General features: G+C 45.7%; 1 non-coding gene across 1 annotated transcript; it reads left to right on the plus strand.

The window, feature by feature from the left end:
* The first annotated feature begins 2,701 nt into the window (after nucleotides 1–2,701).
* LOC125117182 (U6 spliceosomal RNA) lies at nucleotides 2,702–2,808 on the plus strand. Its single transcript, XR_007132539.1, has one exon. It is a non-coding gene; the product is annotated as a U6 spliceosomal RNA (small nuclear RNA).
* The last annotated feature ends 9,770 nt before the right edge of the window (nucleotides 2,809–12,578 follow it).

Here is a 12,578-nt window from a genome sequence, read left to right on the forward strand (position 1 = left end):
AATGGCCCAGTGGGTTGAAGATCCAGCAGTGTCACTGCTGTGGCTCAGGTTCAACCCTTAGCCTGGGAACTTCCACATACCTTGAGGAGGCAACCCCCCCAACCCCGCCAAAAAAGGGTTTGCCCTGCCAATCCAGAACTGCAAGGGGGAGCAGAGAGGCCATTTTTGTGACTTTTCATAAACCACTGACCTTCAGGGGGTACCTTTTGTCACTAGCTCAGTCAGAGTGTTGTCCAGGAAGTTACTGCTACATAATAAATGGACTTCAAGAAAGCTGGGGAATATTTGCTTTTTTAAAGAGGAAAGAAACTATCCACAGACAATACATAAACCAATGAAGGATCTTGATAATCATGTTAAAATTGAGGGAGTTTTGATCCCAAAGCAATGGAAAACGAATGAAGGATTTTTAGGGTGTTTTTTTTTTTAAGCTTTATGTGTATTTTCTCTTCTCTCAACTAAGTCACATATTGACCTACCAAAATGAGCTGAGGTTGCATTTTCTCGCAGAGTTAATTCGTTAAAGAAGAGGTGTTGGTAATGTTACAGAGCTGGGGTGTCACATTTTGGTGGTCTTTACAACCTTGGAGGAAGGTCTCAGAAATAAAAGTCACACATTCCAAGGGATCAAAGAGGATAACGTATGGAAAAGTACTTTTTCAAAGTATTAAAACACAATTCAAAAGTAAGGTCTTGTTATTAGTCAAGGTTGGGAGTCCGGAGGGATTCCTTGAATAATTAGCTAATTGGTCTCACATTTCTCACTGTGGATTTTAAATTTTGTTTTTCAGTATTTGGCTCCAAAGGTTTTTAAACTAATCTCTTTCATGGTGTTAATTTTTCCATTGTCTAGACAGTTGGAGAGTCAGACAGGATTATCAGAAGGAAAGAGGCAATTTATGACCAAAAGTCAACCTTCTCAGCCGATGGAATTTACATACTAATGACCACTGCAGCGGCTGTCATAAGAAAACTTTAAAAATGAAAACTTTTCGTGTGTGTGTGCATTTCTGGAATTTGGCATTGGATAGACATTCTGCATTTTTAATACACATAAAAGACCTTCTAATAAAACCACAGAAGAAAGAGATTGATGAGGGTGTACCTAGGGGGTGGAGGGGGGGGGATCTGGGCTTCATTTTAAAGGATACATCAACCTCCTGAAACCTCACAAGGAATAAAATGAATTCTAACGTCCTTATTAAGATGAAAAGGGACACAAGGAGTCATGTGGCCACATTGCTTTGACAATCAAAAGGCAGAAAATATGTCCGTTAGAGTTGGGTCATAAAACCGAATTGAGAGTAGAAGAAATGTCAGAGGTTACACTATATTATGCATATGCTCCCTCCCACTTCGCCCTCAAATGGGTGTCCCGTTCCTGTTTGAATATTTCCGTTGATAAGGGATTCATTCACTGACTTCTTAGTTGGAATAACTTCTTTCTACAAACTTAACATCTTCTTTATGGAAGCTTCTATTCCTTGGTCCCAGATCTGGCCTCTGAAGCCAGTGGAAGCCTCCCAGGTAGAATATTCTTTTGCTTCCCTATTTTTAATGAGGATGATCCCTTCAAGGCCACAAGGTGGCTGCTCCACCTCCAGCCTCAAGACTTTGGTTGAAGCAACACAGAAACCAAAAAAAAAAAAAAAATGACAAGGAGGAGTGGTACTTATATAAGGAAAGCAAAACCATCCTAGATGTCTCCATTATTTCCACGTGGAGCTCGTTAGCCAGAACTGAGTCCTGCGACCACCTAATATATAGGTTCTTTTTTTTTTTTTTTGCTTTTGCTTTCTCTTAGGGCCACACCCATGACATATGGAGGTTCCCAGGCTAGGGATCCAATTGGAATTGTAGTTGCTGGCCTACGCTACAGCCACAGCAATGCCAGATCCTTAGCCCACCGAGCGAGGCCAGGGATTAAACCTGCATCCTCATGGATGCTAGTCAGATTCATTTCCACTGAGCCACGATAGGCACTCCCTATAGGTTCTTTATTTAGACAGGGGGTGTTGACAAGAAATGTGACACTGTGTGTCAAGAGCCTGTAAAATGTTCTTAACTTCGATTTGGCCATTTGCTTCCAAGCAGCTATTCTTGGACAAAACTTTGAGGAAAAGGATGTTTGTTCCAACACAAGAACCTAAATACTCAGGAAACTGCTAGAACCAACCAATGACATGAGGTAGGCATTGAAAATTCCTTGCAAGGTTATTAGAAACATGGAGGAGATCTATAATAGAACTCAGTGAAACATCCATTAAGAAGAGAAGAGATGAATGAACTGTCTACTCAGAAAATTTTCTATTCATATGGTTTATTTATGTATTCATAAATTGAATGGTACTTAGCAACAAAACGGAAAAAAAAAAAAACCTTACTGATTCATGAAGCAGCATAGATGAATCTTAAAAAGATAATGCTGAGCAGAAGATGATAAACATATGGACAAACCAAAAACACAATTTGAAGTTCTAGAACTTCAGAACTAACAAAAATGGACATCACAACAGTGGCTGCCTAGAATGGATAAAGAGCAGCCTGACCAAAAGGGTTCAAGGGGCCTTTCTGGAGAGTTGGAAATATTACAGATCTTGACTGGGACAGAGGTTACACAGGTGAATACACGTGTAACACTTACCAAGTGTATACATTTGTTAAAATCCAGCACCCTATACCTTTTAAAAGGATACATTTAGTGCTTGCGTCAGCAGCACACATACTAAAATTAGAACTATATGGAGAAGATTAGCATGGCCCCTGTGCAAGAATGACATGCAAATTTGTGAAGCGTTTTGTATTTTTTTTTGCCAACGGCGACAGGGAGGGAGTGGGATGGACAGGGGTTTGGGGTTAGTAGATGCAAACTATTCCATTTAGAATGGCTAAGCAAGGAGGTCCTGCTGTACAGCACAGGGAACTATGTTCAGTCTTTTGGGATAGACCATGATGGGAGATAACATGAGAAAAAAAATGTATATATAGAATGTGTATATATGTATGACTGGGTCACTTTGCTGTACAGCAGAAAATGACACAACACTGTAAGTCAACTATTCCTTAAATAAAATAAAATAAAATAAAATGATACATTTATTAAATGTAAATTATAGTGTAATAAAGTTGCTATAAAATAAAATTTAAAACTAAGGGACAAAATCAGGCAATCTTGGAAAAACAGTATTGACTAAATTAAAATAGGCAGGAAAAAAAAAGCCAGAGGACACAATGTCAAAGAGTTCTTGGTATGGGGTTTTATTTGGGGCTGATGGAAATGTTTTGGAATTCGATAGGAGTATTGGTTGCAAACTTATACAACTCAACAGCAAAAAAGCCAATCAACCAATGGAAAAATGGGCAAAAGACCTGAATAGACTGTTCTCCAAGGAAGATATACAGATGGGCAGCAAACACATGAAAAAATGCTCAACATCGCTGATTATAAGAGAAATGCAAATCAAAACTACCATGAGATATCACCTCACACCAGTCAGAATGGCCATCATTAATAAGTCCACAAATAACAAGTGCTGGAGGGGCTGTGGAGAAAAGGGAACCCTCCTGCACTGGTGGTGGGAATGTAAACTGGTACAGCCACTATGGAAAATAGTTTGGAGATGCCTTAGAAATCTATACATAGAACTTCCATATGACCCAGCAACCCCACTCTTGGGCATATATCCAGACAAAACTCTACTTAAAAGAGACACATGCACCCGCATGTTCATTGCAGCACTATTCACAATAGCCAGGACATGGAAACAACCCAAATGTCCATCAACAGATGATTGGATTAGGAAGATGTGGTATATATATAGACAATGGAATACTACTCAGCCATAAAAAAGAATGACATAATGCCATTTGCAGCAACATGGATGGAACTAGAGACTCTCATACAGAGTGAAATGAGTCAGAAAGACAAAGATAAATACCATATGATTTCACTTATAACTGGAATCTAATATCCAGCACAAATGAACATCTCCACAGAAAAGAAAATCATGAACTTGGAAAATAGACTTGTGGCTGCCCGACGGGAAAGGAAGGGAGTGGGAGGGATCTGGAGCTTGGGGTTATCAGATACAACTTAGAATAGATTTACAAGGAGATCCTGCTGAGTAGCATTGAGAACTATGTCTAGATACTCATATTGCAACAGAACAAAGGGTGGGGGGAAAAATGTATACATGCAAGGATAACTTGATCCCCATGCTGTACAGCGGGGGAAAAAATAAATAAATAAAAATCGAAGGAAAAAAAAAGTATTGGTTGCAAAACATTGTGAATATATGAAATGTCACTGAATTGCTCACCTTAAAATGGTGATTTTGTGCCATGTGAATCTCACTTCAAGTTTTGGTTTTGGCCTCTCCCACAGCATGCAGAAGTTCCTGGGCCAGGGATCAAACCTGCGCCACAGCAGTGACAACACTGTACCCTTAACCCCCTGAGCCACCAGGGAACTCCTTCACTTCAATTTTTAAAAGTTAATCACAGGAATGGCTAAAGGGAGCAGTGAGAGAGCTGGCTTTACCTATCATTTTTATCGTCCTTCCCTTCCACTATGCCCTTTGAATTTCCTACTATGAGCTCGTGTTAACTTTATAACATGAGATGACCAGACAACTGATGATTAAACAGGGACACGCAGGAGTTTCAGAGAGTGGATGCAGAGCTAGCTCCCAAGGGAGATTTGGGCACAAAGGAGACGGATTTAGTGAGAATCTCCTGTTCTCCTGCTTCTTACAGCCGAGCTCCCTGCCACCCATCCCAGCACTGGAGTAAGGGACCTGCCCTTGCCCATAGGGACCTTCTGCCTCACAAAGGCCGCTGGAGAATTTTCTGATGATGTACAAGGTGAAATGTACATTTCAAACATTTTCCAGGGAAAATGGAGACGCAATGGCCTGACTCCCTGCCTGGATATCAATGACCAGGCTGCTCAGTGGGGATTGTCCAAGCTGTGTGTGTCACTGGAGGTCTGAGCAAAGTTGAGGCTCAAGGAGGTTGAGACTCCATTTTTTGTTGTTGTTGTTGTCTTTTTAGGGCCTCACCTGCAGCATATGGAAGTTTCCAGGCTAGAAGTCAAATCAGAGCTGCAGCTGCCGGCCTGTACCACAGCCACAGCAATGCCAGAAATGAGCCTCATCTGGGAACTACACTGAAGCCCACCACAATGCCGGGTCCTTAACCCACTGAGCAAGGCCAGGGATCAAACCCACATCCTCATGGATATCAGTCAGGTTTATTATTCCCATACTGAGCCACCATGGGAACTCCTCAGCTCCATATTAAGAGATTGGGGGTTTTGCCTTGGATGGTCTTCCTGGGGAGAGTCCTTTGTAAGGGGTCTGTGTGCCTGAGCTCACGACTCCAATCTGGACTCGGTCCAAGCAGCCGTCAGTGGCAATTGGCTCACAGCAGAAACCCAACAGGGAAGCAGGCACCAAAGGCAGCTCTGAATTCCTGACTCTTGAAGGCTTTGGGTGAAGAGGGGGGTACAGCCTTGGTTAGGAACAGCTCAGTCTCAGCAAGCCTTCACCCTGCGGTGAAATGTGAATTCCTACAAAGGCATATTGTGCGAGCTACGGGAAGTCTTTAAGGAGGCATCAATCTTGTGTCAGCCAGAGATGTTTATCCTGAAGGCCACACCATGTGGCAGAGAGCTGGGGAGTCACAGGCAGCCGTATTCATCCTGGAGCTGGGTGAAGGGGACAGTGAGCCAGGAGGAGGCTGGGGGCACCAGAAGAGCCCACAGGCCAGAGCCATTCATGACCAGCATCCTTGGGCTTATCTGGAGGGATGGATGAGAAGCAAGAAGATAAAGAACAGGAGTCAACTTCATTAGCCAGGGCAGCACCTGAATCGAGGACCAAGCGGGTGGCAGGAAGTGAGGACCTGGGGGCAGTGGGTCAGAGCACTGAGTGAAACCTGTCCATGGCTTACAGAGAAGCACAGGGTGAAAACTATGCATGACAGGGAGCGTATGGGCTGCTCCAAGGGCTTTACTCCTGAGTGAAGCCCTGGCAGGTTGGTAAGAAAAATACAGCCTTATGCACCCCCACCTCTAAAGACAAAGACACTAGGTTTATCCTCCTGTCAGTGAGCCAGGGCCAAGAAGTAAAACAGACAGCCATCCCATACACAGAGCCAGCCACTAAGGCAGGTAAAGCAAAGAGCAGGAAGGCCAGTTAGTAAGTCCTGCTTGTGGATGCCTCTGGGCTAATACTGGAGGGTGATGAGACCAAAATATAAAGGAAACAAGCAGGGGGATCCTGGCATTGGGACCAGATGCCCAAGAGTCAGATGTTTGAGACCTTCTTTCTCCTTCCTCCACCTCCCATGGAGGCACCAAGACAACCGAGGTGCCAGAAGCTCTGAGTTCCAGCGCCATCACTGCCGTCACTGTCACGTGACACTGGGCATTAAACCCTCTGGGGTCCAGGGTCCTCAGTGTTAGAATTCCATGAACAACACATAATCTGAGCCTTTCCTAACCCATCAAGGGTCCAAAGGCAGGTGCCGCTGTGATGACCTGTCCTTGGTGCTTGGCGTCTAGTGCTCCCATAGGAGACAAAAGAAACCTCCAAAAAGATCTTTGGTCTTTGCAAAATAAGACGCATGTTTTCTAACTCAAACGCAGCACCTTTCAGCCAGAGAGCAGCCAACAGGCTTGTATTTTGAGAGCTGGATTTTTCCATTTGGGGGGCACCAAAGTTTCTTTGGAAAGAGAAGTGTCCTCGTTTTACACGCCCGGCTCCAAGTAATACATTGTTTCAGTTTGACTGCTGGTCTCCTTAGCCAAAGCAGACTGAACCACACAAGAGAGGAGAGAGGAGAACAGTGGGGGAAAACAGAGGGACAGAATGGGTGAGGTATTTCCTGAAACGAAATCCAATCTGATTGAACTTAAAAATAGCAGGAAAATCAACACTTCAGTGACTAACTTTTTTAAGTCAGGGTTTGGGGAGTAGAGGGAAAAAACCTCTCCCCTGAAATGCCAAGATCTTATTTGTCAGAATGATGGGCCGGAAGCCAGTGAAAGGAATACAGACTGTCTGTCCTGAATTTTTGGTGGCAACAGGAGAGAGAATGGGGTTTGGATTTTGAGGAGCAAAAAAGGGAAACAGGACTGGGGCTTTCCTGTCTTTTTTGGAGAGGGGAGCAAAAACTCCCAGCTGGGAAGGATTATTCTGTAGTGTTAACAGCTGGAAGGCTGGTTCCCCCCATTAAGAAAGTGTAAGGGGATTCTAAACAGAGGCTAGAGAATGGAAGAGACAGTCAAACCACAGGAGGCTGTGCAGTCCCCAATTTATCCCATCAGATGAACCAAGGGGATGGTGCGACCCTACCATGCCCCCCTCCTCCTCCAGGTGAGACAAAGATGAACCACATCCCCAAGGAGTGGTCAAGAATGAGTAATAGGGTCAAAAATAAGAAAGCAATGGTGGTGATTTTTACTAAGCCTCTGTCTGAAGCTGAAACAATAGGAGAAAAATGTGATTTCGCAGCATGCATGAGAGATAAGGTAGGAAGGAGGATTTCAAACAGGAGACGCACATCTCTGTCCGTGTACTGGTTGGAGATGGGGTTCTGGGGGTACCTCTCACCCCTGATAGGGGAAGTGACGATTTGCAAAGGATGGTCCAGCCCCTAAAAATTGGAGGGGGGGAATTAAGAAAATATGAATCCTTTCTGGCTGGGCAGGAACAGACACTGGAAAAATAGGTTGATGAGGGTCAGAGAGCACAACATGGTTATTTGTGTCCTTGATTTTGCATTTCTTTGGAATCTGGGTTGCAGTTACCTTTATCTTGGCATTTGGGGATCTCTCAGAGTGCCACCCCAGGTGGCCTGTGTATTGTCTGTGGGAGCCCGGGCTCCATTCCTTGGCATGTGTTCTGCTCTACTGCATTTATTTTCCTCTAGCAGCTCTCATTTTCCCTCCTGCAGCAAATGCTTTCTCCCCTTCCTGACTTCCTACAGCACCTGTTAGCTGCCTCATCCTCTTGGGCACCCAATTCTATTTCATTTGCGCTTTGAGGCACGGTTTGGCTAAGTGTGCTAATTGTTTAATTTATTTCTCACCTGTTCCTTCCTTCTACCCCTCCCCCCAAGGTTACCTCCTGCCCAGCTCTTAAATCTTCTTCTCACCTCCTTCGGTGAGTTCACCTTCCATCAATTTACCCTCTCAAATCTCTCCCCTACATCTGTTCCTGCGCCTTGGATTATAAATTACCCAGGTCTCCCCAAGAGTGTGAACAATGATCCTTCACCCCGTGTCTTTCCTGGTTTGCACTGTCAACCTTTGCAGAAAAGCCTCAGTTTCCTTATCTCTCTCCTTGGCCCTCATCCCTTACGATGGCCCTTTCTGCTAAAATGATTCTATCTGTGCTTCCTGGAGACGTTCTGGCCACAAAACCCTGGATGCCCAAAGCCAACCTTGGAGTCACCTCATTTTACAAACAAGGAGACAGAAATCCACATGGGACTAATCCAAGATCACCCCCATATCTGGTGGCATAGTCAGCTCCCACCTGGCATTAGCATGAGCCACAGATGCAGTTATTAATTTTCTAGCAGTGGCATTTTAAAAAGAAAAAAAAAAAAGGTGAGATTAATAAATTGTGTCATTTAACTCAAGATATCCAAAATCTTACCATCTCAACATGTAGTCAACGGAAGTTATAAATGAGGTCATGTTACATGCTTATGTTTGTCCTGAGTGTCTGAAATCCAGTGTATGTTTTACACCTGCAGCCTACCCAGATTCGGACGAGCCCCATCGCTTGCGCTCCAGGGTCACGTGTGGCTAGTGGCTGCCAAGTTGGATAGCCCAGCTTTAGACCTCCAGTGCCAGGCATCTGTTCCAGGGCATTCTCCACCATGCCCCATTCAGAGAGACTCCTGGGGTCTCTGCTGTCACGCCTCCCATGCCTCTTGACTCTGGGCACCACCACCATCTGACTTGTCTGAAGCGAGCCTGACCTTGCATCCCTTGGGTTTTCCTTTGCATCCCTCTTCCTGCTCTGGCTCTCCCTTCCTCTTCACACTCCAAATCCAGGCATCCCTCCAGATAAGTCTACTGAAGTCCATGATGGTAGTAACAATCTTCTCATAATCATCTTCAAATCACCATCATCAATGTTATATCAAATTGTGCACTGTTCCAAGTGCAATAGTTCATTGAATACTCACAACTACGCCAAGAGGTCGGCACTATGGATTCGTTCCTTTTGCTGCTGTGACAAATGATCCCAAACACAGTGGCTTAAAACAACAGAATGAGATGGCCTGGGATTTTTAGGGTTAGTAGATGCAAACTATTCCATTTAGAATGGATAAGCAAGGAGGTCCTGCTGTACAGCACAGGGAACTATATCCAATCACTTGTGAAAGAACATGATAGATGGTAACATGAGAAAAAGATTGTATATATGTGTATGGCTAGGTCACTTGCTATACAGCAGAAATTAACAGAACATTGTAAATCAACTATAATAAAAATTGTAAAAAAACAAACAAACAAACAAAAAAAACAATGTATTATCTTGCCGTCCCGTAGTTAGAGGTCCAAGCCCAGTCACACTGGGCTGAAATCAGAGTCAACAGGGTGCATTCCTTCCCGGAGCCTCTGGGAGGGGATTCATGGCTTTGCCTTTTCCAGATCCTAGAAGCTACCTGCATTGGCCCTCTGTTCTGTGTCCAAGGCCAGCCACAGGGAGTGGCCTTCCCCCATGGCACCACTTGAATCTCCTCTCCTGTCTCCCTCTTCGTTGGTTCCACCTGGACAGTCCAGGATACCACCCCCATCTTCAAGTCAGCTGCAATCTTAATTCCCCTTTGCCATGTGATCTCGGGTCCCAGGGATTAGGACGTGGGCATCCTGGGGTGTGGGAGGGGCATTATTCTGCCTCTCACTCTCCATTTTATGGATGAGGAAAGAGAGGTTAAGTGACTCATACAAGGTCACCCAGCTGTAACCCCCACTGACTTTGAAGGCTTTTTTTTTAGGGCTGCACCCTCGGCATACGGAAGTTCACAGGCTAGGGGTCGAATTGGAGTTGCAGCTGCTGGCCTACACCACAGCCAGCCACAGCCACAGCCATGTGAGATCTGAGCTGCATCTGTGACCTGCACCCCAGCCCATGGCAATGCCAGATCCTTAACCCACTGGCTGAGGCCAGGGATCAAACCTGAATCCTCATGGATCCTAGTCGGGTTCATTAACTGCTGAGGCATGACAGGAACTCTGAGTTTGATGATTTGACAACTTTCAGACCCAGGCCTTCCCTGTCACTCCCACTGCTGGCATCCTGGTGTGGGATCCTGTACCTTAGGCTTCAGGAGACGCCAATCCACCTGCCAAAGGCTTTCCTTCCGCATCCCAGGATTGTTTACAGCTATTATTTCCTGGGTGCCTTATGCTGTGTTATTTAAAACCAATGGATTCATTCAGAAAGTGGGAAGGTTCTCAGAAGAATCATCTTTTTGAAATATGGTCCCTTGCAAAAATTCAGATGTGAGGTCATGCTCTCTACCCCAACACACACAGGGGGTTCCAGTCCATCTCCTCACCTTTGCCCACCCCGACAAGGGCAGCCTTAATTGAAACATGCCTCAGAAAGGCTAGTTCCAATTAAGGTAACCGTTCTCGCCCCAGCCAAGAAAAACACCAGCTCTTGTTTTCAGATCATTAAGCACTGTCTCCCCAGTAGCTTGGTTTCCTTCGTTTTTATATACAGACTGTTCAGAAGGAGAAAGAAAACCTCAAATCCATTCACCCACTACAGCTGAATGTTCCAGAAAGGTCGATTTGGGACAAATCTCCCACAGGCTTCCCCAGACTCTATAGCCCCTCCCTCGGTTCAGAAGACCCCCGAGCCCCGCAGAGATGGATGAATGATGCACCCCACTCCCCCACCCCCACCCCCAATGACTGACACTGGCTAATTCCTGGTGAAGGACACAGAGGCCAGTGGAAAGGGAGCCAAAAGCAGTCACAGCACTTTCCCTGAATCCACCTACTGGTCAGGTCTGGTCCTCAGTCCTGCCTCCTTACAGACTGCCCCCAACTTCACTGGAAGATAAAGGTCACAGTGAAAGGTTGAAGGAGCCAGAAGCTGCATCCGCTCAAATTCCTGAAAACTCACAGACCCACCTTCTACTCACTGGAACATAAAAAACAGATTCCATCTTGTGATACTGTGATTTATAATAAGAAATCTGTGTTTGCTCTTTGTCCCCATTCCTGGTACAGAGCTCTGAAAACCCTTGGAATTTCCTAGGTGATAAGAAAGGTAAAAGTGTGCTTGTCTATTCTTAACCAGCCTCCCTTGACCACAGTTTGTGTTAATGAGGTGACTTTTGGAAAGCCCCAAAGGATAGAAGCTTGTTGCCAAGGGAACCAGCCGTTTGGAGGGGTAGACTGTTCAGTTGCACCTCCTGATATTTAATCTCCAAAGAGGGGAAAGGGGCTGGAGGGTGAACTGATTGCCACTGGCCAATGATTTCATCACTCATGCCTGTGCAATGAAGCCTCCATAAAAACCCCAAAAGGATGGGATTCAGAGAACTCCGGGCTGGTGAACACTAGGAGGTGCCCGGAGGGTGGTGCACTGGGAGCAGGCAGGGCAGCTCCGAGTCCCCTCCCACAGACCTCGCACTGGGCATCGCTTCCATCTGGCTGCTCCCCAGTTGTACCCTTTTACAATAACCAGTAATCTAGTAAGTAAACTGTTTTCCTGAGTTCTGTGAGCTGTTCCAGCAATACTGGAGCTTGAGGAGGGGCTTATGGAAACCTTCGATTTATAGTCAAGGGCACGAGTGACAAACTGGACTTGTGACTGGCATCTGATGCTTGGGGGTAGGCGGTCCTGTAGGACTGAGTCCTGCACCTGTGGGACAGGTAGACAGAGTGAGAATTTGAGTTCAATTGTAGGATGCCCAGCAGGTGTCAGAGCTGGAGAACTGCTGGGATGGGGGGCACCCCATCCCCACCTGGTCACAGAAGCATGAGTACTGGGAGGCCACGTCCAGCCCCAGGCCCAGGCTGAGCAGCCCTTCCACACCTGCAGGGCCTCCTGCCAGGCTGTGTGCAGTGCTGCTCGCCTGCAATTACCCACGTCACGGGAGACTGCTTGTCTGACAGACGCCTGCAGATGGCCCGGGAAATTCATTTCAGGCCGCGGTTGGAACGGCTTTCTCATCAAATCTGCAATCAGCGCTCTTCACCAGGAGCAAGGTGGGCCGGTTTCAATTTCATCTCCTTTCACTTATTAAATGAAAATAAATGGCAGCCACAAGAGACAAGGTGTGGGAGAGCACTTCTAAGGGTGCCCAGCAAGATCAGGAAGGCAGGTTACAGATTCTTTTCCCCTAGGCCCACCGTGCAGGAGGACCCAGGCCCCGGGGGATGCTGTGGAAATCAGCAGATGAGGAAAGACAGCACCACCCTCTGAGAGAGTATAGATATTAGATGCATGTTCTTTAAGTTAGAAATCCTGCAAATGGGATAAACTTACGTGAAGAAGTGAGCATTAAAAGTTGAAGGGTTTAATGACATGGAATTA

This window comes from Phacochoerus africanus, chromosome 15 (assembly GCF_016906955.1).
Source record: "Phacochoerus africanus isolate WHEZ1 chromosome 15, ROS_Pafr_v1, whole genome shotgun sequence".
Taxonomy (NCBI): Eukaryota; Metazoa; Chordata; class Mammalia; order Artiodactyla; family Suidae; genus Phacochoerus; species Phacochoerus africanus.